Raw genomic sequence first — 20,427 nt, forward strand, 5'->3', positions numbered from 1 at the left:
ACCATTTTCAGGCCGCATCATGTCAGAGTTATTATTCATGCTATATCAATGGGTGTTGGCATTTTGATTACTGCACACAGCCACGAGTATTGTCAAATTTAATGCTGCTCATTCACAATTGAAAAATGCATATAAAAATATTCTGCAATCTATGGTAGATCTAGTTTTATTATAAAATGTGTGTGCTCTGTTCTGCCCTCTGTCCTTCCTGGTGAGAACTTATGTCTTTGAAGAATGCACGTCTGCCCAGTCAGAGGGCTGGTGGCACCTTATACCTGCGGGGGGCGGGGCTTCTTGGTTCCTCATCTCAAAAAATTTCCCTTCTCTCCCTTGCTGTCTCCCTCCACAAAGTGCAGTTTTAAAGATTGATGGTTGAAAGACACATCATTTGCCGATGTCATTTTCCCAACTCTTAAAATCAACAGCACAATGTTAATTAAAGTAAAAGGCAACCTCGCTTTCGATCCCTTTCTCAAAACATAACCTGAAATTTAACAAGAGAATGGAAATTTTGAAATGTGCTCTGTTCTCTTCATACCTGATTTTCAAAAAGCCCAAGGGAATAAGATTTTTATTTATCTTATTTAAGCACGTCGGAGGGTCAAATCTATTTCCTGAACTCAGAGAAGCAAAACAAAGGGCTTCAGTTTTCAACTGCGTGAGAGTGTTCAGGGTTTAAGTCTGAGTTAGCACTCCTCTGTCGGGTTCGAACCACCTCTGTGTTTCCAGTTGTCCACCCTGGCATTTGGCAGAGAAGCTGTACCTGCAACTGAAGCATTCTTTTAAAAGGTAGGAAATGATGTGAAGCAAACCATTTCACATGGCAAGAAAGAGCTGAGGTCTGCTTGTGGAGTTTCTGCTATGCTGGTTTGGGCCCAAAGGACAGCAATTTAAAATATTCTTACAGTGAAAAGGAACATGATTCATCATCAGGGCATGTTCATATACCAAAGCCATACTGCAAGACAGACGCCCCTGCACTGGGCTGGAACCGTGCCATCGCCACAGTGGCTGTGGGCTCCTCTCTTTTGGCCTTACATTTCATGCACCCAGTGCATGGCACCCTCCCAACACAGCACACGCGCCCTGTTGTGTCTTCCCGCTTAATTATGGCTCATATTCCCAGCATATGCTTCATACGGTCAACAAAAGAAAAAAGCCTACTTTGATTTGGACCAAATTTAGTATCTTTAAAATATTCAAAAATGCTTTTTTATGATCACATATGGCCATGCACAATGTTTTTCATTTTTTTCTAACAGTATCTATCTTTAAGGATAAATTATATATTCCAAGATTAAATTAAATGGGAATGGGTCCTGCTGTTAGAGAATAATGTTTCTGTGCTTCTGTTTGGCTTTCTATATTCCTGTTTATTAAATCTTTTAAAACTTAAATAACTCTGATAAAATTTAAGGAGATGAAAAATTGCATGTGCTTATATTATAATGGATTTTAGTATATTAAAAAGTAACGTTAAACCCGATGATTTTATGAACTGAATAAGAGAGCTAGGCTCTAGGCGGTATCACGTAGCGCCAGACCGCATCATCCAACAAAGGTTCGGGACTTTAGTTCCTACCTGAATCCCGCCCCTTCGCCTCTCCTACCCCAGCAGCAGACACAGGTCTGACATCTGCACGTAGTCCTCTGAGTAACAGGGAAGGAAAACCATCTTTCTACTTCCTCTCTTAAGTATCACAACACTGTACATTTGTATTTTAGTTTCCAAATTTGAATGCCCTTCCACAACCATGGCCTCAGATCTTACAACAAGCTAGAGGGCGACGTTGATCAGACGTGATGCCATGTCATGGGCTTGGATCTCTCTGGCTGTTCCCTGCAGGTACCTGCTTCCAGTTGATTCCATTTGGAAACACACAGGCTCAACCAGCTCCCTCCTTTCCGTTGTCTCTCGGCCCAGCAAGTTTACTTCCCTCAGGGCACCCGTGGCAACTTGTAATGATTTTATTTAAATATTCATATGCTCGTTTATTTTCCATTCCTCTCTCTAGAACCTAAGATCTGTGAGGTCCCTGTGTTCCCAGAAGAGTCTCTGGCGATAACAAATGAATGGATAGAGCTAAGGAAGGTCCATGTCTTGTCTAAGGTCAGACCGTGGACTCATCTCAAAATAGTAATTGGAAGAAATAACCGTGGGGACTCCAGGCTGGCACACTCTTACCCCTAGACTTTCTTTCATGCACCATTAGCGTGAGGATGGCTAAGGATTACCCAGCAGCCTCCTCACAGTCTGGTGTCATGCTAAAGACCTCAATATAAAAAGTAGCTCGAGTGTAGTCATGATTGGCCAAAAGACAGAACAGGTCATAAAAAAATAGTATCAAATATATGAACATTTGGAAGAGACACGTTAATTTCGTTTTGCAATTATTCCTCTGTGTTTCAGTCGATCTGCCCCTTATCGTAGGGAGCAGCAAGCAGAGAGTTGAAATGTACCTTGAGAAGTCACTGTATCCTTCCCCTGCCCTATCATTAGTGCCCTGCTGTGCTGGAAAGAGAACAAATTGGAAACAAACATTACACGCTGGCCTATCTCTCTGCATATGTAAACACGAAGTCCATCTCTATGTTCTAGGACACATCATATACTATTTATGAAAAATTACTCATGGCAGCAATTATGCCCTAAAGGGTATTCAAGGGATGGAAGGAACGAAGGCAACAGTCAGAGCAAACACCTTACTTTTACAGAATATCTTACTTAGATAGTAGAAGAACACTCTTTACAAGGCTTAATACAATTTGCTTTAAAGGGGCTAAATAATAGCGTGGCTAGACGTGAAACATTATTTACTTGTTTTTTGACAATGCTCTTTTATTTCAAATAAAATGATTTCTCATATTAATTGGCTAGATGGTAGTATAATTATTATTCTGCAATTGTGTATAAAGAATATATCAATTAGTAATTTAATAGGATTATTTTGAAAATAAATGAAATCTAATCAAATTGCTTATTTTGATATATAGTGACCTTTATGAGTATTTTTTTTTAAAAAAGGTGTATGAATCTACTTTCATCAAGAAAAGAGGCATTATAAATAAAAATACAAAAAAGTTCTCTTTGGTAATAAACACAAAATGAACCACTTTTGCACATACCATTTCATCAGTTTTCATGGGCCTCCGATTAGAGGAAAATATACATCTCACCTCTAAAAACACTATTTTCCCAACAGTCCCAATCAGGCTTCACCCCGTGCCCTATGCCCCGGCCTTGACCCCCAAACAGATAATTCCACTCCAGGTGGGCGAACCCTTTGAGAGGCAACAGGGAGCAGAGCTCAGCACAAAATAAGCTCCACGAGATCCATGTAAGGCCTCCTGCCCGCTTGTCACAAAGAGCGAAATGTGAACCCCGCAGTGGCTTGCCGGCGACCTTGGAGTACCCAGGACCTCCGGATGTGGCTCTACGGCTCGGAAATTACCGCCCCCGGGCATTTAGAGCCTTGGGCCGCGTGGGGGGGCGGGGCCGGGGGGGCGGGGAGCAAGGTCGGGGGGGCGGGGCCTCTCAAAAACGCTTGAAGTCCATCACAGGAGGGCGCTGGCGGACCGTGCAACTCGGACCGGCAGGCCTGTGCTTTCTGCTGCCTGTTCCTCTCTCCAAAGGAGGGAAGGGAAAGATCGAGGAAGACAGAGCTGACAGCGGTTTAAAAGAAAACGGCATTGACAAATCATGGGTGTGGGGAAAGCCTCGGCTGTCCCTTCACACACGTTCGCAGCGAGGTAAGGAAACCTCGAAATCACGGACGTCGCCCCTGAGAAGGAACTCGGGTGTGGCTCTGCCTTTCGGGCAGGAGACGCACGGAACTTTGGAAACGGTCCTTTCACACGGAAAACCCCGCTTTACTACGCCTTCACGGGGAGAGCAACGGGTCCGCCCTCTCGATTTAACACCGGCCTCGCGGCCTCGCGGATCCACCTGCTCCTGCCTCGCGGACAAACTCGCACGCTGTGCAAACTGCTCCCCTCTCTCCGTCCCTTCGCTTGGCAGTTACGAAGGAGCGATGTGTCTTCAGGTCCCTGTTACCTGTGGTCTAAGAAAAACAGAAGAAAAAGCTTCCGATGAATTGAATAATGGCTTTTCCACCCAGAGGTTAGACAAGCCAAGGCCTGAGATGTCACTCAGCTCTTCCCATCACGTTGCTTCTCTTGACCCGTATTTACTAGATCGTGGAAAGGCGCCTTTGTGCTGAAGTGCTGGTTTGTGTGTGTCGTATTTAAAGCACAGATAACAGACCCTGAATATCTGTCGCCGACAATGTAAGTCCTTCCTTTCTCTCTTCATAGGGTATGTATGTAATGTATAATATAGATGTAAAATGCTAAAAGCAAGTTTTCACTGACCTCACGCAAACCGCTCATTTCTTCCTCTCTTCTCAGTGCATCATGGACGTTATATCTGTGCTTTAGCAGAATGTCCTGAGTTTTGCACCGCAGCATTGGGAAGGACGCTTTGTTCTTCAGCCCCTGTCCTTTGTAGGCCACCCTTCCTGTGCCCCGATACCCCACAGTCTGTCGGACCCCCCAAAAGCAACCGGCCTGCGGACTGAAACACAGGTCATTTTTCTGGGTGCTGACGTTGATCAGAATTGCACATGAAGAATGTTTTTCTTTTTCTTCCTTATCTTAGAGCAAAATGGCAAAGAGTCGAAATTCTGTAGTAAGACCACGTTTGAGTCCATGTACCACACTTCAGCAGCTATGGTTTCAGACAAGTAACATGACCTCTTGAGGTGATTTTAGCACTGACGCTATTGTGATTGGATGTGATTTCCCATGTAAAGGGCTTAGCACCTGCTTGGCAGATCATAAGAGCTCAAGAAGTATTAGCTTTTATTACTAAGAATATTTCACTGAAGTTTATCCAACTAGGAAATAATCCTCTCGCAAACTTTATTGAGAAATAAGTTTGTCCTTGTTTTCTCTCAGAGCCTAGATTCCCTTATTCATAAATATAGCTCGTGAGAACATAGAATGAAGGAAAACAGAATGCTCTATTAGATTATTAATCCCGATTCCTGTAGAAAGTCTCAAAAGCTAAGTGAGAAGACAGAATGTCTTCACCCTCTGCAGAGAATGTAGCGCCTTTTCTTTTTACAAAACTAATTACTTTTTCAACAACCTGAAACTTTCAGACACAAGTGTGAATATTAGGTAACACAGGATGACAGTTATAATCATGTTCTCAAAACACACAGGAGCAACATGGAGAAGAAATCACTCAGCTGCGTGGGCAACCCTCACGGAGGAGGGGTGTTAGAGCTTGGCCTGGGGGACAGAGCGTGAGCACGTGGCTGCAGTGGGAACAGTGAGAACAGAGAACAGGAGCTGACTGGGAGCAGGACGTGTCCCGGAACGCGCTCCCAGCTGTGAGTCGATCGCGAGCACACGTGGAGGAGGTGGACCCGCACGATGAAGATGAGGATGTACACACACAGCTCGGCCCTGTACGCCCTCAGTTGTATGAAAGCAGACAGGGGCTACCTGAGGAAGAACTTTCCTGCTGTGCCAAAAAGTGTTCTCACAACGGTTAACCCCCAGCCCTCAGTTTCTGTCGGCCGCCCTACCCTTTTCCTTGCCTCCTTTGACAATGGTTTTAAAAAATGATTATTGTTGTCCCTCCCTCTTCTTTGCCTCTCCCCCTCGTGCTCACCAAGGATACCAGCCCTTCCCTCATGTACAGGCCACAGGCACGAGGCTGTGAGTGTGGGCTCAGAAGACAGGCCACCGTGACAAAGGAGCTCGGTGGCCGAAGGCAAGGCACTTAACTTTTCCCTGGCTTTATTTCCTCATATGTGATGGGGCAGTCACAATACCTCCCTAATAGGGTCATTATGAGAGTTATAGACAAAGAAATGATGGCATGTAGCGGATGTTATAGAGCTATTTTGTGAATTATAAAGAGATTACTGTATTTCCTTCTCAGACCAGATTAAGGTAACTAAATCGATTCTGTGAAGACTAACCTGAACCCATTATTTTTACTTTCTTCTGAATGTATGTTCACAGCCTATCATGCGAAATCTTATAAATTTTCTACCTGTGAAATCTCCTCGTTAAGTTTAACTCAATAATTGTGGATAAGTGACTCTGGCTCTTTCATCTGCCTCTTCACTCAGTGAGTGTCTGTGAAAGTCTCCTACACGCGCTAGCCTGAGCGATGCATAGAAAGGGATCCAAAAAGACAGTCCTGGCCGCGATACGGCTGACAAACTTCTCCTTCAGTTTATAAAGCCCCTCCTCTTATATTTACTAAATTGATACTTTCACTATCATAAAGTCAAAAAGGTTATAATAATAATTATTATTATTATCATCATAGTACACAGAGGAGAAAATTGAACCTTTCAACAGTGATTTTCCTCAACTGCACAAATCTATCTTGAGACTTTGGGTTCTTTCACTCCTAATACAAGACTCTTTCCACTGTACTCCTACATGGTCTGTCTGATTTCTACAACTAGTTAGTACGTTCCTGGGGGTTAAAGAAAATACATTCTTCTTGTTGTTAATAATATGTAACATTTAGCACATTACTGAGCACATCCTAAAGTTATATGTAAAATGAACAAATACATCATTGGATCTATTCGGTCAAGCTTGGTAGACGTATATTTGGGTTTCAACACATTCCTCCTACGCTCTGCACATTCACAGGGCTGGAGGCAAGTCCAGATGTGAAGACAAGACAGCAGGGCCCTCGTGTGTACTATGCAGCCAGTCTTCGTCCCTAACGGTGAGCTCTTTCCACGAGTACTACTGATGCAGGTGAGACTAGAGTGCAGGGGAGACACAGGAGGTGACCGATGTGAACAAATGAGCAGCAACAACCACATGATTTATCTTAAGTCAAAGTGTATTTACTGAAGAATCTAAATATGCACTATGTTACACGAATTGCTGCTTTACTGGAACAGGAGGACACCAGGTTGATGAACACATACTATATTCAATATTAATTGATAGATAATTACAAAGTTATCTCATTGATCACCCACCACAACCTTAGGAGGCTGGAATTATTACCCCTATTTTCCCTACGGGTTAAGTAACTTGTCCAAGACGTTATAACTAGTGGCTGACTTCCACAATATAACCACTGCTCATTGAAATCGTCACAGTTAATCCTGTATTACTTAACATGGCACCCAATTAGCCCAACATATGCATCTCCGTATTGCAAAAACAAACGGGGCTAAAGAAGAAGTTTAAAATGGCCGTTTTAAAGTTACAGGTGCAAACTACATTGATCAATTGCATTTTGGAGTGCCACCCATTTAGTGCAATTGTCACTGTCGCGGCATGCAAGGCTTTTCTTTGTCGGTAGCATATGATATTCCTGTGAATCCACGAGCCCTTCAAGCCTCTCAGCACCAAAGGCTACACAAAGCCTGCGGGTCCGCTTCTTTCGACTTTAAGATTCAGAATGCTGATTTTTTTTTTTTTTTTTTTTTTGCATACCATCACCATGTTGGCATTTGTTTCAGAGATTACAGAAAGAGAAATGGAGCACAGCATGGAGACTGGGAAAGGTCCCCCAAAGCAGCTGCTAGCCACTGAGCAGCTGTTGAACAGGGGCCTGAAGTATTGTTCTTCTCCGCTTCGCTGGCAGACACCTTCCCTTGAATAGCAAGTAGCATGGGAGCAGCAGAGGATCTGACAAATATCCCAGGCGCCGGACACAACCCGTCCTGGCTAACAGGGCGTGCACCTCCGAGGGAGGCAGCCAAACAAGGCCAAGCACCCCGGCGCAGGCTTCAGGGTGGATCTTACAACATGTCCGTGCAAAGGCCGCCGGCTGTCTTTGGCAAACATGGGAGAGGAGGTAGATACTCATCTGATTCATATCCTAAAAGGAGGGGGCCTCCGCTCCTTTTATATTTGACCCGCACAAAAGCAGCCAGTGGTATAATGAAGCTAATCACAGGGAACGAGCCTGGCTTTCTGCAAGGCGGCTGATTCGTGTGGTGGCAAATTTTCCATAAAGAGTTACTTACATCTCTCTAACCGCTAGGCTCGCACCTGAGGCTGCCAACGCCTTGCAGCGTTCTTAATGAGTTCACCACTGTTTCCAAAGAAAATGCTGACATTAATAATTGTAATGTTACATTTATTGCAAGGAAAGTACAAACAGGAATGTGCTGCATTAGGAAAGGTCACTGCCATTGAACTCCTTTCGGTGCTAATGCGGCTTGACAGTGTTTGCCAGGCAAGAGGGAGGCCGAGAAAGGGCGTCCCGTGATAGCGAGATCTTCGTGGCCCTGCCTGATCGCAGGGAGGCACCTGCGCAGGCGAGTTTGCCCTCAACAGTGCTTTTCATATTTTCCAAAATGGCACTGGAGTTTCTGTCATCTTCCATCCAGTCGGTCACTAAATTCTATCAACGTTTTTCTCCATATTTCTCAAGCCAGTCCCTCAATTTCCACATCCATGGTCTGGCAGTACCGCGGCCTGGCCTTGCTGCATTAATTACTGCACCTGCCTCCAAGACAGGGAAGCAAATAAGCACAAGTGACCGTCCTTGCAGGGTGTGGTGACTCACCCTGCAAGCCACAAACGATTAGAGAGCACCAGTCAGGTACCGGGCCCAGGGCTTGGTGCCTTGGGAGCTGGCAAGGAATAGCGGACACTTTCTACAAGTTCATACCTCACAAGGAGGTGCTGAAAGTCAAATAGTCGTATTGAGCAAAGGCCATTCTTGGCAGGTATGAAATAAATTGCTTAGATAACACAGGGCACGTGATTTCAAAGCAGAGCAAGGTCATTGCTGGGTTTTTAGGTGAATTGCAAATGTCTTGGCCTTCTCAGCTGTTCATCTCACAGGTTCGCTCAGATACACGCAAACGCACATCTCAGTTTCAGAAAGGAGCCCTCCTCCCCCATCCTGGGCAAGCACCCGCTGCTTATCCCAGCACATGCAGCCCTCCTTGAGTGCGAGCCCCTCCCCCGGCTGGGCTTCCTCACCTGGCGACTGCCGTTCTTCACATCCACTCAGGAACTTCGTGTGTTTTATAGCATTGTCATGCTCCTGCTTACGTCTATTCTAACTAGCTATTAAACTTTGCAATTGTTTTGTTAATTGAACAAAGGTAAGTGTGCCAGCGCTGGGTCTGTGTGTGTCTTGCCTTCGTGCATGAAGCTGGTGCCGCAGGTGGGCAGGAAAGCCTCCATCCATCATGCCCCACCGCCTTTCATAGAGTCGTTCCCCTCTCCCCATGCCCCGCGCACTGTCGCGGGTCCTAACCACCGCGCACGAGTGAGAACGGGAGAGGAGTGCCTGCGGCGTGGAAAGCGGGCTGGTGCAGAAGAGCCCCCTCCACTGCTCCTACTTGGCTACTCCCGCGTCCCCCACAGCCCCTTTTGATGGGAGCATGTGGCCTTCGGCGGAATATTTCTTGAACGGGGCCCTTTTAGAATAACCCAAATCAACATTTTTACTGATAGTATTGCATTCGGTCCCCAGGAATTCCTGTACCTTTGAGCTGATGTGAATGGAAGCAACTCTTTCTCACTGGGCCCTTTGCATTAAGCCACCAGCCACAGTCTCTGACCTTCAGGCTAGACTAGAGGACACAGGCCAAGTTCTCCGAGTGCCCAGAGGTCACCCGGGAGGCTCTTTGTTTTAGGCCAGAAGTGAGGGGTGGCAACCCCTTCCTCCTCCTTTGCTAAGCAGGTTGGACTCTTATCACAGCTACATCTGTCTGCCAAAACATTCTGCATTTTGGTCTGTCTTATGTCTCTTCAGTATCTATTATACCTTTGGTACCTCAATTGAAACTTCCAACCTAGAATCCTGGTGCCACTGCTTCCTGGAAATGGCAATGTGTTTAAACATGATTCAGAGAGCAGCAGGAAGCCATGAACAAAAGCTTAGGAAACGCATACCTGTGTCAAATATGGGCTGAGATAAGGGCGGTCGATGGTTTTAACACAAAGGCTGGGTGAATCTTACAAAGTGCTAGACGCACGCGTATATCCTCTGCATGAATAGCATGAGCAGCCTGAGCAGGTTGGGCAAACACATTGTACACACTGGAATAGAACCCAGCCCCTCCTTTTCCAGGGTGGGAGAGAGGACTGGACAGCACCCTGCAACCCCAGTGAGCGCCCCGGGTTCACCCGGCAAACGTATAAGAGCCCCTCCCCTTGCTCATCACCCCAGGCCTTTACATAACATTTCAGTGGCACAGGGGACAGACAGCTCCTCATCAAAAACCTTCTCTGGGGGCAGCAGTTCTAGTGAAGAGCCTCCACGCCTTCCTTATGGAAAAGTGCAGTTTGGAGTTTTATCTTCTAGTGTGAATAATTCAAACACTTTCCTTATTAAAATAGTGATATCTCAGGACAGAACGAATCAACGTTTGGCAACAACTGATTGGAACCGAGAACTAAGGAAAACTGACACTATCTGCCCAAAATCACGAGCACTGAATAAACATCATTAGCTCTAATAATCCAACAATTCCTACAAACTACTTCAAAGCTGACATGTTTTTTGCCATAATTGGTTTATAGAATGCATGTGTGACATTAATTCCCTCTTTTAATAACTTTTGAAGCTGTTATAGAATAACCATAACCACTGGGTATTAATTTTTAACACGGTATCTATAGTCACCTATTTATCATTTCTAACATGGATGGTAAAAGCGTTATCAAACATTTATTAAGCATTTATAAATAATTTTATTCTACTTCTAGCATGTTATAAATATATTATTAATTCTTTCTAAATTATTGATAAGAAATCATTGAAACTGAATATGAGAGTAACATTTATTAGCAGATGACATTTTGTCACCCTTGAGTCCCCATCTTACGTTAACTAGGCAAACATCAGTGGAAACCGTAAGCGGGGCGAGGAAATAATATTTCTTGTGCAAAAATAAAATATTTAAGTTAGCATTTGACAAGGCAGGCCCATTTAATATACATTTCATTGAACCGGATCTCTTCAAAATTAAAATTCAATTAATTGGCCAGATGCTTTGATACTAACTGGATTCTTTCAGATCACTAAGTAATGCTGCATGAGCCATAGAGATAGTATGGGGGGGACCCTGTTCAAAATGGAATTTATAAAAAAATTTGTATTTATTCTTCCATGTTTAAATTTTGGTCACCTTCGAACACTCTCCATTTGATGCAATACACCTATTGAGGCATTTTTTTTCCGACTGCTCAAAAGTTTTTGAACTCGTCGATTTGGATGCCTTTTAGTACCTCTGCCATTTTTTGTTTCACCTTTTCCACATCAGCAAAAAGTTTCCTTTCGAGGACTTTCTTTTCCAGGGAAACAAAATAAAGTGCCTGGATGAAAAAAGTTCCTCAGGGTGAGAACAGGTAAATAGGGAGGGTGGGGCATGGCAGTTTTGCCATTTGTGGTCAAAAACCGCGGAACACTCAGCGCACAGCGTGAGCAGGTGCGCTCCTAAATCACCCATCGTGAAATGGGCAAATGCGTTGAAAGAGTCTTCAAACACTGGATGCAGTTTTTGCAGCTGGATGCAGCCTCTCACACCAATGCCAGATGGTCCACTGATATGGAGGGGTTCCTAGAGCACCCCCCTTAGTGGAGGAAGTCTGCACTACAACAAGGCTGCCCTCCAGGAGATACTTCTTGTTTTTTGGGGTCCCCCCTCATATAATGCACTGTCTTTATCTATTTTGCTTATTTGCTGCATATGTCATATTCCCACACAAGAGAGAATACCCATCGCACCAAAGCAGATAGTAATGCATGTTAAATCTTCCAAGGTGTATGAGCATTCCTAGTCCATAAAAGAGACAATACACTTTCAGGACATCAATTGAAATACCAAAGACATTTGGGGGAACTGGCTTGGCATTTCTTCTCCTTGGCTATAGAAAGTATCAGAAGGATCACATGAAAAGCCATCATACCTACTGAGATCTAAGCTAACGTGTTCTATTACAAGGTGAGGTTAGAGAAACATGGCCACCAAATTCCCAAACACAAATGTGAGAGTCATCAAATTGAAAATGAAATGGTTGAGTTCTAGGGTAGCTTTTATGATCTCTGACCACTCGAAGCAGCTTCTGACCACGTTTCCTTGCCTGACTCCTGCTCTAGGGTCTCCGGAAAACCATCCGGAGGTTCCCAGGCAGGGAACGTCCCTGTGCTGCCCAGAAACACAAGACATCCTACAGATTTTAGAACCTCACACTGCATATTTACACCAGAGCAAAAGGATTCCTTTTCTGAATCAAGTTTTAAAAGAATGCACTTACTTTCATGACTTTCAAGAAGTGCAACTTCTCAGGAAATTTTAAAATTTTTCTCATTGTTATTGATTTATTTCTGTAAATAATACACTTCAGTTTCTCATTGGTACATTAATGCCTTCAGCCATTTTACACAGAAGCTGTGAGAAGTCTGGGTGGAATGATATAAAGTTGTTGGAGCAAAGGCGGTTAGAGTAACTAATGTGAAGACAGCAAAAAAGTCACCAGCTAATCTCAAGACTAAACAACACTAATTATGCAATACAATAACCTGAAAATTCCGGCAAAAGTTTAGAAATATAGCTCCCTGAAAATATAAATGCCAAAAAGCTACATAGCTCTTTGCTTCCTAGTTGAAGTTCCTTTTTTTTCAATGAAACATTTAATGATATAGTTTACCCAGGTAACAACAAAGGATTAGAAAAACAAACACAAGTTAGCTCTTATCATTGAGAAGACCAAGTTGTCTTATGTAATCCAAGGCCTGATTAAGACATTATAATTTGCTTTCTCAAAAAATGACTCCAAAAGTATTTTTTAGGATACAACCATACTGGTCCTGCTACTCAGTTTTTATCTGCTTGTATCAAGACTTTTTTTTTTTTTTTTTTTTTTAATTTTGGGCTGTGCTAATGGAGTTGAGGACACGCTAAAATTCAGTGCTCTTCCTTACCACTCCACACAACACCTAGAGCAGGACATTTGTGGTAGTGTCACTGTTTGCTGAATAGTGGAGAATATTTGATGAGTTTGAACTAAAAAACTTCCCAAATTCCCACATGAAAGGACTATAATAAGCTTTCTTTCAGTATCCTAACTATACTTATTTTATATCACCGTGAGTATGCCTTTATTCTTTTTCTTGCAAAGCCTGGACGATTTGAGATAGTTCAAAAGATAATTTGAGTGCTATGAAACCATGCAGAGGACTGAGAAAAGCAGAGATTTCAAAGCTATGTGATAGTGTTCTGACATTTCAGAGCCAGAAAAAAAATTAGAATATTTTCATTTTAATTAATCTGATATTGCATTTTCTTTGCAAATTTTTCTCTGTACTGCTTGATATGTAGTAATTGATACTTACAATATTCCCAACATTGTAAAAGCAAGCATACCTTAATAGAAATATATGAAATTCTAGTTTGATGAAGTTAGTATCTTTTTCCCTAGTTGAACAATAAAGGCTAATCTTTGCATCTTATAAGGATAACACGGTCTTGAAGTGCGTGAGGGCAGGTGGGAAAGTAAAGGCAGGGCACCGTTCGTAATTGTGCCAGAGGAGACCCATGGTGCTAATTCATTTGGGGAAGAACGCAGCCAGGTGATAGTTACGGGAAACAAACCTCGGAAAGGCTAGCCGGTAGATGACAAAGGTCTTCCAATCAATGCTGATAAATAATGAACGTCTTTAGAAAAAGCCAAACTGTGACAAGCGAGAGGATGGGCCTGTCATTCAATTTGGGGAATTTAAATATTGAAAAGTCAATTGTTTGGGCATTAAATTTACATGCCTAGTGCGATGAACTATGCGGATGAGAGAAAAATCTATGTGTTCCTCGGCACTGCATGCCAGATTCCCCAGGACCTATATTGCTCTCTAGGAGAAAATTATACATTCTGGTGGGCACATGACCTCTGTCACAGCCTCATGAGTCCAGAAGGAACATCACAGAGAAGGCAGAGCTGCAGCAGCGAACTCACCCCGTGTCCTGCCTCCCGGCTGACAGCAGGGTCAGCGGTTGGGGACAGCCAAGTAGCCGCTATGCGTGAGGCTCACCCTTCCAGGCCGCCTCTGCCTCCCTCATGCCTGGTGGAGGGACTGAGGCAGGAGTTGAAGGATGAATTTCATTGTTTGTAGAAGTATGAAACATACTCTGGTAAAAGCCATCTCCAAAGCAACTGGGTAAAAATGATTAAAACAGGTCATGAGGTATATTCGCATATACAGAGCACCAATGAGGTCTTTCTCTTCTACCACCCAGGGCCCCTGAGCAACAACGAAGCCCTATGTTCCAGCAGGGCGGGCAGGAAGGGAGGGCGGGAGGGCGGGCACAAAAGATGAAAAGGGACGTCTGAGAATTTATAAAGCCTAGAAGAAGGTCATCGCTTCACTTCAAAAAGGGCCCATCAAGGAAAAGCTCTATCTTTCTAAATTTAACAGATTATTATACACTCTTTTCACATTATTGTGAAATGCTTGTAGCCTATCACTGTTGGTCCCAATAGAACTAAAATACTCTAGTCAGCACCCAAAATAAGTGGCCTTCTCGCTTTTGCCCATGGACCTCCTCTGCACCTCCATTCTCCATTCTGCACCTGGTGGGGCGGGAGTTCCTTAGGGAAGAGAACAGAGCTCATGTTAGCCATGTGGGCGGGATGGTCCACACACTGTACAAGCTCCGGGCAAGGAGGCTGTGAGCCTGGGGAATCAGTGGGGAACGTGGGGTCTTTCCTTACCAAAAAGGTGTGAACATGCCCTGGCTGGTGTGGCTCCGTGGATTGAGCGCTGGCCTGCGAACCAAAGGGTCTCTAGTTTGATTCCCAGTCAGGGCACAGGCCTGGGTTGTGGGCCAGGCCCCCGATTAGTGGTGAGCGAGAGGCAACCACACATTGATGCTCCTCTCTCTCTTTCTCCCTCCATTCCCCTCTCTCTAAAGATAAGTAAATAAAATCTTTTTTGAAAAGTTGTGAACATTTTGTTCCTTTTCTGACTTATGCAACTGAACGTTTCTAACGAGTTTTCTCTGGACCAGATTCTCTTGAAAGAATCGGAGTAAAAATACAGCAGCAGCCAAATAAATAAGAATGTTTACATTAGACATCTGCAAAAAAGTTTAATGAGATGTTTACCTATTTGGGCCTGAATTTTATTTTCTTTTATGTCAGGACAATGAAGTGATGAGAAGCAGGAAATACTTTTATTGATTTTTCTCTCTCTGAAGTTCAGATTTGCACTTTGTGTGTCTAAGAAGGTGATAAAGACAGCCTGGAACACGGAGGTCTGCCAAAAAATGCATAAATGGTAGAGAACCACTAAATTCTCTGCCTAGGAATTCTCTGCCTAGAGTCTACACCAACAGTTAAGAAATCAGGATAATTCTAGAAGAAACTTTATAATAACCTACATAAATTATTCATAACCACACTAAAAGTGTAAGAGCAAACAAATGTATCCTTTGAAACATAATTATTCCTGGAAATTCTAATGTAGAAAATATTTTAAATACCTGCATTAAATAATTCACACAATGAGGCTCTCGATGATACTCCAAGAATTATATATGCTCAACTACTCTTGAAATTTTTTGAGACACATTTAAACTTTGTTTATTTTTGTGAGTTTCACATACATTTTAAACAATAAAAATCTCTCAAGTTCTTCATTTTTATATCCTTATAAAAATGTTTTCCTTTTAAATAAAGTTCAGCTGAAGAGCTGTGTGGTAACTAGTCCTCCTGTGTAGAAACATCTGTCCAAGTGTTCCCTCTGAAAATAAAAGCAAACACAAGTGGAAGCTTCTGAGTGTGATGTGCAGAGTGAATGACTTGGTACAGATCTGCCGCCCTGTGAATAAAGGAGACAGGAGCAGTTGGATGCTCAGAATCCTGACCCTGAAGCCTGGAGCTTTCCGTTCTGGAGCCGGCGCCTGAGTAGCCCTCAGCGTGTGCCTACACTACCACCTAGTGGTGCGAAGAACCAGCCTTCTAATAGAGATGGATGACTTCCAGGTCAGTGGCGATGGTGAGAAAGATTTCAAACGAAATGGCTAAAAAGACTTAGTAAGAGGTGTTATCTGTCTTCTTCTATGCTTTCTGTTGCCAAAGCTGCCTTGTTCTCACAAACAAAATCCTCAGGTGTCTTCGGAGGAGTTCTGCAAACTCAGCGCCCAAGGCGCATACGAATGTACACAAGCGCCAATTGTCTTTGAATAATAATATTGTGGTATCTTATTGCTTGAAAGAAGCCTGTCTTTTATAGAGTCTGTTCTCGTTTAAAATCCTTCTTTTCCTTTTCTGGCTGAAAGCCAGAACCCAAAACCAAGTGAACAGAACCCTTCGAGAATGTTTCCAGTGCTTCCTCCTAAAATGACCCACGTGATGATCAACCCAGGAGGCAAACTGTCGAAGGTGCGCCTCCTGACAGGGACATTTCTGTCCCTGGGCAACAATGCCAGGTCACGCCTGCAGAGTCGGGTCATTCGAAGGCTGGGGGATGAAGAAAGCACCCGCGAGGCAACGCCTTCTTCTCTGAGAGGGGGCGCACAGAACGACAGCTATTGACTCATTTGGGGGGCACATCGTTATTACAGCAGGTGCCACCCTGTGGGGAGGAGAAAAGCTGCAAACACAATTTCAAGGAAAATAGCCACAATAAAAAATAAATGGCAGGCGCCGAGTTTACGAGCCTGGTGTGAACCTAAGGGCCGCAGGCTCACACATCCCCCTTCCCGAAGAGGTTCTGAGAGATACCAAGGCCGTTTTGCCTTCTGCAGCGAGTACAGCTCTTTCCTCCAGCAGCACGCGTTAGACTGGCCCGGAACAGGGATTAAAGTTCGAGCTCAGGGAAAGGCTTTACTGACCTGTCAACATATATGGGGGCACGAAATGCCTCGTTAAAAATAAGTTTTCAAAAGACGTTTCCTAAATAGAATAGTGCTTATTCTGATGATAATATCTGGTTGGTACCAGGCATTGATTTCACTCCATATGCATCTTCTCTATTCTCTCATGAAGATGCTCTGTTGAAAATTCCATTTATAGCCATTTAATGTAATTCCTAACTTTATGGATGAGGTGACAAGACCAAAGAAGTACAGGCAGGGCCAGTGGGCAGGGGCAGGCAAGGGTCCAATTCTCTTACGTCCTGGTCACTCAATTCCCATGTATCCTATAGTCTCTTTGTAAAAGTCTCATGTATCTTACGCTTTTCTTACGTCTGGCAGATAATCTCAACAGTCACTACTGCACAGCCTATAGGAGAGGATGGTGTTCCAAGTGCTGGGAAGCTGAAGTATCCGCTATTCTTCAACACTATTTTAATAAATATAAAAAGAATGTTTACTCACTTTGAAGTCATGGCATCTGTGAAGTTAAAGGTTTTCAGAGCAATGAGCAATTAGTTAAATATCACACATAGAAGCAAAACAGCAATTTGTAGACTTGTGTTGCTCAGCGCCTTAATTACTTACATCGCAACCTGTTTCAGACCACGAAAGACGGGGCTGTCTAAAACTCCTCAGGCAATTAAGGACAAAGCATGTTCAGACATGAACAGCCCTTGAAGAAATAAATGGAAAGACCAGGTTTTATCTATAATGTTATTAGGTAGATAAATCACTGAGAAGAACAAACCAGTGGCGGGGGGGGGGGGGGGGGGGAATAAAATACCAACGAAGATTAGTTCTTTAAAAATCTCCTTGGAGATTATGCAATTTTCCTCACAAAATCAATATCAGTTCAACTGAAGATAAATTACAAGAGAAATCAAAAGTGGACACTTCATGAGTAAGTAATGATAGTATCGTTTCCTTCAGTACCTAGTGGGATCTGATCACAAAACAATGGAGGGGAGGGGACTGGTTTATATTTGTTAGCTGTTTGCTCACTAAATGACACTTGATATTGGGGACATTGTTGTCAGATGCTTAGTTGGCACTGGATTGAGGTTTTTTGTTTCCTTTTTTTAAAACAAATCTCTAAATTTCCCATAGCCAAAAAGAGACTAGGTATTTCATTATGTTCTACTTCTCTCCATCTGAAACATGCAGATCGTATGATATTCATATTGAACATTCACAGAACATTAAAATTTGTTAGTGTCTAAATAAAAATATTTAGAAATTTAAAATCTTCTATTTCTTATTTTTAACATATAGCTATTAAAAATAAGCCACCAAACCAATAATCCATGATTCCACCCACCAGACAATGAAATGGCCTCTATGCACGCAAGTACATAAAATAACACCTCTACACAATCAATTTGCCGCTTGTGATAGAAACCAACTTAGAAATGAATCAAAGCAAGATTTAGGTAATATAGATTTTAATATAATCACATATTATATTCTAATACTACCATTAATTGGTCTTTGATACTGTGTTTCTTTCACAGGCACCGTATGATATATTTTGTGTTCTTTCAGCCTGTTAATTGCATCATTCTGAGTAAGTCTTATTAACACGATGTTCCCAAGTGTTAGAAGAAAATGACTGCCAAGCAAATTTTGACTTGAACAGTGAAAAGTACCTATATAGCATTTGGTTGCATGTGTTTTTCAATTATAAATAATGAACCAACGTTTTAGAAATGAGAGCTCATGTCAAGAAACTTAAAATATCTATGGAAATGTCACAATGAATTTATCTTTCCCATTTCCTTTTAATATGTATCAATTTGTAATATCAGAGAAAATATAAAATCAGTCCTAGAAGTGGCCTTTGAGTCTGTGTCATAAACATATGACTTATAATTGAGAAAATGGAGACATGAGGAACATTTATAATAACATTTCTGCAGAAAATCAGAGATGTCTATATTTACCTCCTGGTCTTTGTCTGGATTGACTGTCAACTTGCAAAAAAGAGATCAATATAGCTACCAAGTTTTAGGTATGAAATTGAGAGGACTCATCAAATCGACACAGTATGAACTTTTTTGTGTGTGAACATGGACTAATTAGTAGAGCCTTTTGAATGGAGAACAAAAGAGTATAAAAACACAAAGCTGGATCGAGAAATGAGTGGATCAAGTATGTCTAGGACAGGGCTTCTGGTTTTAAATCTTATAAAAACGATTCTAGTCTTTGAAGAGCTTAGGCTATCCAAACAAGAGGGCACCCCTCAGAGGCAATTTTCGGGCCATGCCCCCCCGGCTATGTGTGGAGGGCGACAGGCTCCTCTGTGTGCACACGGGCAGCCCCAGGTCGCGAGCTGGCATGCTTGATCGGGGAGAGCAAGCCCATATACACATTTTGAAGGGAATGCTGATTAATACACACTTTCCACCATACTATAACAACTACATAATCAAGGAAGTTACACGCTAATATTTATCATTTCTCTTCAGAATCTACATATGTCTTTAGGCCATTGTTCTGTACACACCAGACAGGTAGATAATACATTCGAGGAGGCCTTACACCAATGAAAGTCAAAAAGGTGAAAGAAAAGAAGGCAGAGATTTATAGAGGTCATTCCTGGGCATGTGCAAGCAGGTGAGAGGAAAGAAGAACTAGGGATATCTCTGTGGGGTTCCCTTTTTTTCAGATCTTCAGAAATAGAATAAGAGAAACATCACCAAAACCATGTCTTTTTGGTGAAAAGCAAAATACGGCCCGTTGACTAATGGACAAACTATTGAAAATGTAAGCACTGAAAGTCTTATAAAATATACAGAACCGAGGAGTGGAAAATGCCTCATGGGGATCGAGGAATATTTGGTGTTGACATTAGGCCGAATCCCCTCTGAATAAGGAGAGAAGGAGGAGATGCATGTACGTTCTTTGGCTAATCTCTCTCAGTTCCCTCCTCCCCTCTGAGATCTGTCCATCTGTTCCATGCACCCACGTCGCTGGTCCTATTTTGCTTGTCAGTTTACTTTGTTCATTAGATTCCACACACAAGTGAGACACATGCACAGCCTATGGATGCAGATGACAATGTGGGGAAGGCAAGGGGAAGGGGCAGGGGCCGGGTGGATATGTGCAAAGGTAGGGGGAGGGGGCCTCTGTAATAGTGTCAACAATACAAAAAGAAGATGCACCAGAAAGAAAGAAGAGGAAAGGCGAATGAGAAGGGTTTCGCATCTTTCACTAGTATTCACTGGTCATTCCAAAGCCAAGGACTTGAGAGCCAGGGGATCCAATTTGACAAGAATTGCATCTTCTTTCCAAACATTTTATGCATCCTGTACCTGACTTTCTAAGGCTTCCGGTTGAACTCAAGGAAATCGCCTCCCATGACATCACCCAAATGTGGGGCTGGAATTCCTCAACTAACAAATCCTCCACATGTGAAATCTCTAAGTAATTGAAATCTGGTTGGGACCCTGTTCAGCCCTCTGATTTGAAAGTAGTTCCTGCATAATCCTGAGAAAACGACTCAAGCTGAGAACCCAGGGACCAATGGCCAAGTGTGCACAGAAAATGCTAC

The sequence above is a fragment of the Pteronotus mesoamericanus genome, unplaced genomic scaffold, assembly GCF_021234165.1.
Source record: "Pteronotus mesoamericanus isolate MK-2021 breed Mesoamerican mustached bat unplaced genomic scaffold, CSHL_Meso_final contig_169, whole genome shotgun sequence".
NCBI lineage: Eukaryota > Metazoa > Chordata > Mammalia > Chiroptera > Mormoopidae > Pteronotus > Pteronotus mesoamericanus.